Consider the following 10851-nt stretch of genomic DNA (forward strand, 5'->3'; position numbering starts at 1 on the left):
CATAGGCCCCTTCAGGTACTGGAAGGCTGCTATAAGATCTCCCTGGAACCTTCTTTTCTCCAGGCTGAACAACCCCAACTCTCTCAGCCTGTCCTCATAGGAGAGGTGCTCCAGCCCTCTGATCATCTTTGTGGCCTCCTCTGGACTCACTCTAGCAGCTCCATCTTTCTCGTACTGGGGCCCCCAGAGCTGGACGCAGTACTCTAGGTGGGGTCTCACAAGAGTGGAGTAGAGGGGCAGAATCCCCTCCCTTGACCTGCTGGTCACGCTTCTTTTAATGCAGCCCAGAATATGGTTGGCTTTCTGGTTTGCAAGTGCAGATTGCTGGGTCATGGTTTTCCAGATAACCTGATAACTTGCTCCCCAGTGGGTCACTTGCACCTTGGATCACCTTGTAAGGAACTCCAGGTGTTGTTGCTAGGATAATGTTAGGCTTCAAAACAGTTACTGAAGATGTGTCTCTCTTTGTAGTGTCTGCAGGTAACTGAGGAGATGATCCATACTGAAGTTGCCCTTTATCAGTTCTGTTGGCATGGCCTGGAGATTGATGAGCTGGAGTCTCTTCTTCCTGTTCTCTGCTATTCAGGAGGGTTTAAGCTTTTCACCTGAAACAGTAAATGTTTTCCTCACATAGATAGCTAGTATGAGGATCAATGGTGCATTTTTGTTCTTGTAGTCATGAAGTCAAAGCTTTTCTAGGGGTTCATTATTAAAACTAGTCAGAGGACTGTGTAGGTGGAGAGCAATGCTACTCTAACCTGGTAATTGTCAAAGCCATCAGCTCAGAAGCTGGTTGTATTGGGTTTGCGTGGCAAGGTTTTGGTAGCAGGGGAGGTACAGGGGTGGCTTCTGTGAGAAGCTGCTAGAAGATTTCCCTGTGTCTGACAGAGCCAATGCCAGCCAGCTCTAAGACGGACCCACTGCGCCAAGGCTGAGACCATCAGCAACAGTGGTAGTGCCTCTGGGATAACAGAGTTAAGAAGGAAAAAAAAGAAAAGGAGCAGCAGCTTTTGCAGCCAGACAGAGGAGTGAGAAGATGTGAGAACAACAATTCTGCAGACACCAAGGTCAATGAAGAAGGACGGGGAGGAGGTGCTCCAGGCACCAGAGCAGAGATTCCCCTGCAGCCCCTGGAGAAGACCATGGTGAGGCAGGCTGTCCCCCTGCAGCCCACAGAGGTCCATGGTAGAGCAGGTATTCACCTGCAGCCCCTGGAGGACCCCACGCCAGAGCAGGTGGATGCCCAAAGGAGTCTGTGACCCCATGGGAAACCCGCGCTGGAGCAGGCTCCTGGCAGCACCTGTGGCCCTGTGGAGAGAGGAGCCCATGCTCGAGTGGGTTTGCTGGCAGGACTTGTGACCCCATGGGGGACCCACGCTGGAGCAGTTTGCTCCTGAAGGTCTGCACCCCGTGGAAGGGACCCACACTGGAGCAGTTTGTGAAGAACTGCAGCCCATGGGAAGGACTCACATTGGAGAAGCTGGTGGAGGACTTTCTCCCATGGGAGGGACCCCATGCTGGAGCAGGGGCAGAGCGTGAGGAGTCCTCCCCCTGAGGAGGAAGGAACAGCAGAGACAACGTGTGATGAACTGACCACAACCCCCATTCCCTGTCCCCCCATGCTGCTGGGGGGGAGGAGGTAGAGAAACTGGGAGTGAAGTTGAGCCTGAGAAGAATGGCGGGGGGGGGGGGGGGAAGGTGGTTTAAGATTTGGTTTTATTTCACATTATCCTACCCTGATTTGATTGGTAATAAATTAATTTTCCTGAGTTGAGTCTGGTTTGCCTGTGATGGTAATTGATGAGTGATCTCTCCCTGCCCTTATCTTGACCCATGAGCCTTTTGTTGTATTTTCACTCCCTGTGCAGCTGAGGAGGGGAGTGACAGAGCGGCTTTGGGGGGCACCTGGCCTCCAGCCTGGGTCAGCCTACCACACAGGTGTTAACTCTTCTGTTCAAGTGAGTTAGCATTGAGTCAGTCTTTGTGTTTGCTTCAAGAAGGGTTGCTCCAGTTCCCATTTTGCACAGAAAAAAATGGAGGTAAGTTCTTACCAGATAATGGCTCATATGGTTTGTGGTACCACTGCCACAATCTGGATCTCAATCCCCAGAATGTCGTAGACCATTTTCCTGAGGTTTCCTTCCTTAAACAGAGATGAAGTAAATTCTGGAAGCTGTTGGTTGTGCGTCTGGTACAGTCTTTGTAACAGGAGATGCTGTGCGATCATCCAGTGGGTGAGAAGGCTGTGGCGGGAGAACAAATTTCCTCAGCTGGGATTTACCCAGATATCAGCTGGGTGCTCAGCTAAGGAGGATGTCGTCTGAACTTGAAAATGGGCTTTGGACAAAGTGCAAGGGTGACAAAAGATGCTGTTGTGGTTTTACCCCAGCCGGCAGCTGAGTACCACGCAGCTGCTCGTTCACTCCCCCCCATCGGGATGGGAAAGAGAATCAGAAGAGTTAAAGTGAGAAAACTCGTGGGTTGAGATAAAGACAGTTTAATAGGTAAAGCAAAAGCCGCACGCACAAGCAAAAGCAAAGCAAGGAATTCATTCACCACTTCCCATGGGCGGGCAGGTGTTCAGCCATCTCCAGGAAAGCAGGGCTCTATCACGCATAACGGTTACTTGGGAAGACAAACGCCATTGCTCCGAACGCCGCCGCCCCCCCTCTCTCTTCCCCCAAGCTCCTTATAAACTGAGCATGACGTCATATAGTATGGAATACCCCTTTGGTCAGTTTGGGTCACCTGTCCTGTCTGTGTCTCCTCCCAACTTCTTGTCCACCCCCAGCCATCCCGCTGACAGGGCAGTGCAAGAAGCAGAAAAGGCCTTGGCCCCGTGTAAACACTGCTCAACAATAAGTCCATAGAACAAAAACACCTCTATATTATCAATGCTGTCTCCAGCACAAATCCGAAACATATCCCCACACTAGCTACTATGAAGAAAAATCAATCCTCTCAGCTGAAACCAGGACAGATGCAAACACTCCTCTAAGTGGTTTGGTTTTGATGGGATGGGATACTGGACTGTAACAGCCACCATTAGCAGCGAGCTTTCCAGGAACTGTGGGCTAGAGACGTGTTTGAAGTGGTGGCCCTGTAATGAAGCCACTGCTGATGAAGGATAATAAGTAGCTCATAAACGCATGTGGTGCAATGTGAAAGCAGTGTGAGCGGGCAGGGGTGTGTCGCACACCAAACCAGGAAACAAGATGGCCTATTGTTCACGAGCTGCTTACTGTGCAGGAGTAGCTCTGGTTTGGGAACACAAGTCTTGGGTCTTCTGCAGTCAGTGTAGGATGCTAGGCAGGGGGATAAATGAGAATATTCCTGTTTCAGGCTGAAGCCTGGGCACAGGCTTACCATTGTGCTTCTTGGGACACTGAGAACTGGAACATGCTGCTGACTTTTAATGCAAAACACACGAGAAACACCTAGGCCGGGATCTGATTCTGTGCCAGAAAATGGCGGGGAGTGCTACGCGTGCAGTTCCACCTCAAACCCCCCGTCCTGCCGTTGCGTCCTCCTCCTGTCCAATGAAGGGGTGCTTCAACCAGCAGCACGGACCATTCAGGGGAGGTGTGACAGCTGAGGAAACGCTCTGAAGACAACTTAGAGGAAGAGGGAATTTATACAAAAATATGGATGAAAACTGAGAATTTTTTAGCTGGCTTACAAGTATAAATGCAAATGAAAGGGCATTAAAAACTAACCTTGGAAGAGAGGGAATAAGGGCAATAACATTTAATCACCAAGGGGGGAAAATCATCAAATCAATAGAAGCTAGAAATTACAAAGTACAAAAATGAAGCCAGTGGGAACAAAGCCTATAAGCGACAAGGGTAGAAACATAAGCAGCTTTTTTTAGAATGCCTTTTGTTTTTGATATAATTGAACATGGCACATGTCCATTACCAACTGCAGATAGCAGAATTGTTTGTAATGAGAGGTGGGGGAAGTGTTCTGTAAATATTTATTCTGTGTTGGGGCTGTTGTCATATGGGGATGATGTACTTCCTAGGCAAGCAGTAAGGAGGATTTTAAATAGTATCTATTAGGGCTTACGCTTTTTTGATCAGCAGTCTTCAGTAAATGGTGTTTGTCATCCGGTGAAAGCCACCTGAAGGCATCTGTGGTCTGCTGTCAGGCTCTGGGCTGCTAGGGAAAGCCTAAAAGGCTGGAAAACAGACGGCTCTGTGCTGGTCCTTAATGATGTCAAAGTGGCTGCCATAGCAGTCCAGATGTGAAATACCGAAGCAGCAGATAAGTAAACTGCTTCTCTTTAAAACAAGCAAGAAATCCAGGTCAACAAAATAAAATCAGTTTGACTGGAAGTAGCAAAAAAGGTCAGTCAAAAATTACTTGATTTTTTTTTTTTTTTTTTTTTTTAAAAAGATCACTGTTAATAGTGACCTATATCACTGTAGTGGTAACAGGATCTGAAAAGTTTATTTCACCTAGAACTGAAGTGCTTAAAAAGGGGATACACTAAGTTAAAGTAATCATGAACTCCTTTAAAGAACTGGCTAGCTTGCAGATTTCCTGGAACAGCTGTCAGTGCAACATAAACACTTTCTAAAATGGAGCTGGAGAAATTGCCCTTTTAGAGTGATTGGAAATAACCTAGTTGATGAGTAAAGTCAAGTCTGAGTCTCAGGAAGCTGGAGCAGTACAGCATGACAAGAGGGAAGACTTTTACCAGCCTCTTTAAGCTCATTTATTAATAATAGTTGGTCATGCACACAAGTGACCGGTTTATCTTGTCCAGGTGTGATTGCCCCAACTGTGGACATCATTCCTAGGTAGCTGGGTGAGCACGGTTGATGAGGCTGTTTAGAAGAGAGATGTGCTCAGCAAGCTCCTGTCCCCCAGGCTCGGCTGCTGTCGTGTCTGCTGTGTGATGTGCACAGAAACTGTCTCAGCCATGACAGTCGCCTTCCACCACTGGGACCCTCTTCTTCATCTGTGACAAACATAGCAAGCGATTAAACTAGCCTCATAGCTCAGCAACATTCAGCCTTTGATTAAGTGCTCTTAAGGTATTATTTACCTAACTATATACTCAGAGCCGTGTGGTGGGCAGTCTGTGACTGTGTGTTGAAAAAAGTTGTGTAAGGCTTGTGTGTTGAAGCAGGCTATTTGAGGCTCAATTGTAGAGACTGTTTCAGTGGTATTCACTTAGATTATTGGGGATGACTACTTATGAGGCAATCTTACTGCATATAAATTTATATATATCTTAGAATTGGAAACATTGATTGGAAGGTATCCCTGGAGGTCATCTGGTCCAGCTTCCCCTTCAAAGCAGGGCTGCTTTCAGTCCTAAATCCTAAACCTACCCATATATGCTGGGTAGCAAGACGCTCTGTAGCAGAGCAAGCTAGGATAAGAAGCAGCAGTTGTGTGGCTCCACATGAAAAGTGATGTCGCTGAAGTTCTTAAGGCTTGATTCAAATGCTGGCCAAATCACTCCAGAGATCTGAAGTTGGCAGCGAAGATAAATGTTCCCAAGAGATAACTTGCTTATACTGGCTAAAAATAAGGCCAGGGGAAGTTTCTTCACCCTAGGTTTCCCACAGCAGAGTCTCAGGTTTGAAGTCTCATGAGATAATTTATTTGAGTGGTACAGCAGTCACGAGAGCTCGAGCTGGGTGCCTCCGCAGAGGGACCACGAACAAAGAAATCCCTGGGCAATTATACCCTCACGGTCTAAGTTCCCCTCCCCTCACGTGTCCGTTTGGACCAATAGTAATATTAGGGTCTGGGTTCTTCCTGTTCTTCATTGGGTTCTTTCCTTGTCTCTAGGCAGGCCACTTCTTATCTCTGAGATTGCCACTTCTGCTGACGGTTGTAGCTTCCTTATCTTCCGGCTTGAACTGGCTCTAGGGAACTTTTTTAGTTAACTAGGCAAAAGTTCAACAAAAGCTCAGCATAGCTAGGTGAAAGTTCACAGCTTGTGGCCTAAGGTGTCAGTAAATTTAGCCACTTACGCTGAGCTAGTTATGCCAACGCTTGTGCTAAGCTTGACAACTAATATTCCCAACAGATGTTGCTCATTTCAGACACGCAGATACACATTGTTGGGAAGTGGTAGTTACAGATGACATCAGGATTGCTCCCCTCTGACGTCTACAGAGAAACGGATGGCACTTCCTCCAAGTCCCAGGAAGGAGGAATACGAAAGGTATCTAGTCATTCACTTGGCTAAGTGAAGTTTCAGCCAAAGCACAGCAGGACGTTGCGGTGACTGAGCCCAGACCATGACCTAACCACAGTGAACCATCTTGTGCAAACTGGTGACAGGAGAGCTGGTGTTTCATTTCTCCTGGCACAGGGCAAGGCACACCGGTCCTGTACCAAGCACTGATCGGTAGATCATTTAACATATCGTGATTATCCAGACTTCTGAGCGTGTTCAGACCAAGGGTCCCTACACAAAGCAGACCTGGCTGGTTTGACAGTTTCTGAGCTGTTGTCCTTTGTGTAATCAACCATGGCTCAAGCTTTTCCCTGCCACATGAACCAGGAGGACAAACTGTGGCAACACCTGGGGAGCATGCGATCCCCAGCTGCTCTAAAGCAGCGGCAGTAAGCAAGGAAGACTGCAGCATTTCAAGAGTTAAGGACTAATAGAAGGAAACGGAATGTCCTATCTTTCTTTCCAAAGACAACTGAAGGAAGTTTCTCCAACTCTGTTGCCTAGTAGTTGCAGTATCAGAAGAAACATAGCTGTTTTTATCAAATAAAATGTATTTCATTTATAAAAATAGTCAAACATCTTGATTAATTTATGCTAATTTATGTTTCTTCTTCTGAACACATAAAAGAAATTTGTCTTGGTTTAAAAAAGACATTTTTGCCCAATTCTTAGGCAAACCTAAACTCCTAAAGTCTAGTACGAAAAAATGCTCAGCATGTTGCCTGCTTGAGTCTGTTTTGCAGATGTACAATTTAATTTCAGTGGTTTAGGTCACCACCATTGGAGGAATAACTCATTCAAAGCTGAAAACCAGGCTGGGAGGAGAAAAGGCTGGAATTATTTTTTACACGTCAACAACAAAGAAGAAAAAAAAGTGTGAGACCATGAGATTTCCTCATTCTGAAAGCCTGAAGGATCCAGTCATTGGAAGAACTCATTTAATTACCACAGAAAAATTTAGGTGGGAAGACATCACTCTGGAGCTCTGTAGTCCAAGCCCCTGCTCACACTAGGGCTACCTTTGTGCTTAGATCAAGTTGTTCTTGCACTAAACCAGCCTGCCTAAAAAGACTAGAGCAGTTCATTCAAGCATGCTGTTATGAATCCACTCCATTTTAGGGTGTATTATTAATTCATGAAGCCATTTTTAAATTCTGTTTTTGCAATCAATTAAATATTCCATTTTCTAAGTGACAAGTAAAAAAAAATGCTTCATTCACTATTTCCTAACAAAATAAAATGTAAATTAAGTATCTGAATTAATGCATGTTATAACCGTACAGTGCTTGTATAAATGCGAATAGATTAGCATATCCACCAACTTAAAATGAGTGCCAATGTTAATGTAAAGTCTATATTTATCAGCATATTCATATAGATCTCAGCCAGTGACAGTAAACCTACCAAAATAAAGTACAACTGCAGAATGAAGATTATTTAACCTGTGATTAAAGTCAGCAATTCATATAATTTTGGTTTAAATTAGCACACTCTCTAATGCTTTTGTCTGTGGAGATGGAGATCTCAGCCCTGCTCCGAGTGGCCTGGTACCCACATCCCTTCCCATGGACCATAGCTACCAGGATGAAAGTGTTCAGCCTTGGGCTCTTGAAGTAGTTTCTGCTTCATGGAACATCTAGAGCTAAACTGGAAGAGGACCTTTATTGGGCTGCTGTGCAATGGCTCTGATGGCTTCTTGGCTGAGCTGTTGACTCTTCTGTTAGTACTGGATGGCAGCTAATCTTAGCAGCCCAGGCACACTCCTGAGATGCAGCTTTGCATCCTCCAGATGCAGCACTGGAGGACATCTACATCCATGTCTTGTAGGCGCTGGGGTAGGTATTACTGTCTCAGCCAGCAGCTTCGTTGTCCCACATCTCAGACTAACACCATTCCCATCTACTGCCTCTCCTTGAGATTCCCCCACCAGGATGTTTGATTTGTGGGCAGACAGCTGAACTCTGGCTCTGAAGCTGATTTTGCTTGTGACTTTATGTTCACTGGTAGGGCCAGTGTGCAGGGACATGGGGAGGGGAGATCAGACATACGATGGGCAGTGTTGTAGGTGCCAGCACTGTTTAGCAGGGAGGATCCTCTGTACTGTCCAACTCCTCATGTGAACGGAGTAAATGTGTTCTTGCTTGAAGCTGCTTCACCCTCAAGTGACATCCAGCGGTGTCACCAACAGAGCTGCAGCCAGCACAGAGCACAGGCACCTGGGAGCTGCCAAATGATTGCTGGTTGCTGAGACCAGGGCAAAACCAAATGTCCTGGGAACTGGGATCTAGCAAGAAAGTGAGCCTGGTCAGCAAGGAGAGAGAGGGGACCCCAAGGAGAACCGGAAACGTTGCTATTGTATGTCGTCATCTATGGAGGGGAGAGGGTAGAACAGTGATGGGCTTCGGACCTGCTTCTCTACCCATTCAGTGTTGCTGTTGTCTTAGGTGTATCCTTTAATAAATGAAGGTATCACAGTTTTCCCTTTCCTTTGATGCTCTGGAAGCAATACATAACCTGGCATGTCTCAGGGGTCTGCTGGTCCCTTCCTTAGTTCACCCTGACAGTTACACAAGCTCGTGGCCTCCTCCATAAGCAAAGAGCCTAGTGCTTACTTTCTAGCAACATATTGATATACAAACATATTGCAGTTAACAGCACCGTTATGGCCGTACCAGTACTCTGATTTTTCACTCCAGCTAACATGAGAAAACAGATTTAGGTATTTTTACCAGAATTTCCTTTCTGAAATAACTCCCCGCCCCGCCCCCCCCCCCATAACAGGCAGTTTTGGAAGCATTTTTCTACCATCACTGCTTATATTTCAAATTAAGACACATGCTTTCTAGGGATGCTGCTTGACAAAGCACTGAGTCTGGAATTCACACCTAATCTTTGTAGCCTCCATCCTCATGAGTTTCTTCTTGAGCTGATCAGACATCTTCCCCCCCCCCTTGCCCAAAGCAATTTAACTCACAGAGCTGACACAGTCTAACAAGCATTAGCCATCATTCCTCCTTCTTCAGTTAAGTGCTCCGTGTGCCTGAGTGTGCTAGGTTTTGTGGGGTTTTTTGGATTTTTTTTGCAAGTTAGGATAGTGTGCATGTTAAGAAACCATGCTATGCATCTCCGTGACCTGGCTCTGCAGTCACCCTTTGCATGTTGGTCCACTGCTCACTAGACCCAGCTTGACAATGTGCTGCTACAGCACTCACCTTGATCTTGTGATGTTTTCACACAGCCTGATGAAGAAAGGGGCAATACAACCCTCTCAGCAGAGGAGGAAGGGTCTGTGAGCCACGGTCCTGGGATTTTCAGAGGTTTTCAGACATTGCTGCTTGGTGGTGGTGTTTGTGGCGGAACATCCAGAGCGGAAAATACTAAGAAATAACTGAGGTATTGAAGACAACAAGAAGACTAACTTAGAAGAGGAGCTTGCATGCCGAGGCTGTGGTCCATCACAAACCAGACAAGCTCTTCTGAAGCTCAGAATCAACACAGCAATCGGATAGCAACATGGAAAATGCAGCTCCTTTCATCGTAACTGCAGCGAGTTGTTATGCTGCTGTTACACGTACCTACTGCTGGTGTCAGGCACGCTGTAGGCCTGGGGGTTACAGCTGTGTACATCAGCCCACAAGCTCAGGCTAGCGCAGGAACACCGTCTGCAGGAAGCACCATTTTGTGGTGGCTTTGAAAACAAGGTTGCAAATCTGCTTCAGTGTATGAATTATACAGCTTGTAGTGCCTCATCAATGATACAGCCTTATAGGTGCCAAGTTTAACCCTCAGAAGTCAGAAAATATTGAAATTAACATCACCTCTGTGCTGTGCATTACTGACCACTATAATTGCTTGACACTGCAGTAGGGAGCAGACTCCCCACAGCTTGCCGCATTGATGCCTCCTGTCCAAACTACTGTTCCTCCTGTCCTATCCTCATCCCTCCACCAAAGATGACTTCTTTTTTGCAGAAACTTAAAACATAAGTGCCCCGTAGCCAGCTGGTGCAAACAAAGCTGAACAGCCCAGCAGTGTCTCCTGCTCTCGGAGTCTCCCGACCCCAGCAATTGCACACTGCAGACTAGCTGGCTTCTAAATGCACTCGTGGACCATAAGAGTTCCCTGAAGGATTGTGACAACCCAAACCAAATCCAGTGCATGCCACAGTGCATGAGAAATGCTAAGTAGCCAATCTGTCCTCACATCACTAACCGCCTTCTTTCCAACTATACAGTAGCTCCCCACAGGCATTGCTACTTGAGCATCAACCAAGGATGACTTCTTTGACAGCTCCTTCATCTTCTGCCTTGTGTTTGAGTTCTCAGTGTATGTCCGGGGACTCTGGTTCATTCATTCCTGTCTCCTGTTTTCATACACCATAAATCTCTTGCTGGCTCATGCAGATGCAGGCCGTGTAGCCAGCACCTGTCAGACATTAATAACACTGCGTGACATGCCACATTGGTGTACTTTCCTAGGTCATGCATTTCCATCAGCCACTGAGGTCAGCATTGAGTTCCCCTGGGAAGCTGCTCAAGTCAGGACGACAGAACTCAGCCTGGGCCCTGTTGTCACTGGGGAGCAGAGGGGATTAACAGAGTTGGGGAGCTGAAGACCCTGCGTTGTCCAAAATCAGCTAATAAACAGTA

The sequence above is a fragment of the Balearica regulorum genome, chromosome 1 (assembly GCF_011004875.1).
Source record: "Balearica regulorum gibbericeps isolate bBalReg1 chromosome 1, bBalReg1.pri, whole genome shotgun sequence".
NCBI lineage: Eukaryota > Metazoa > Chordata > Aves > Gruiformes > Gruidae > Balearica > Balearica regulorum.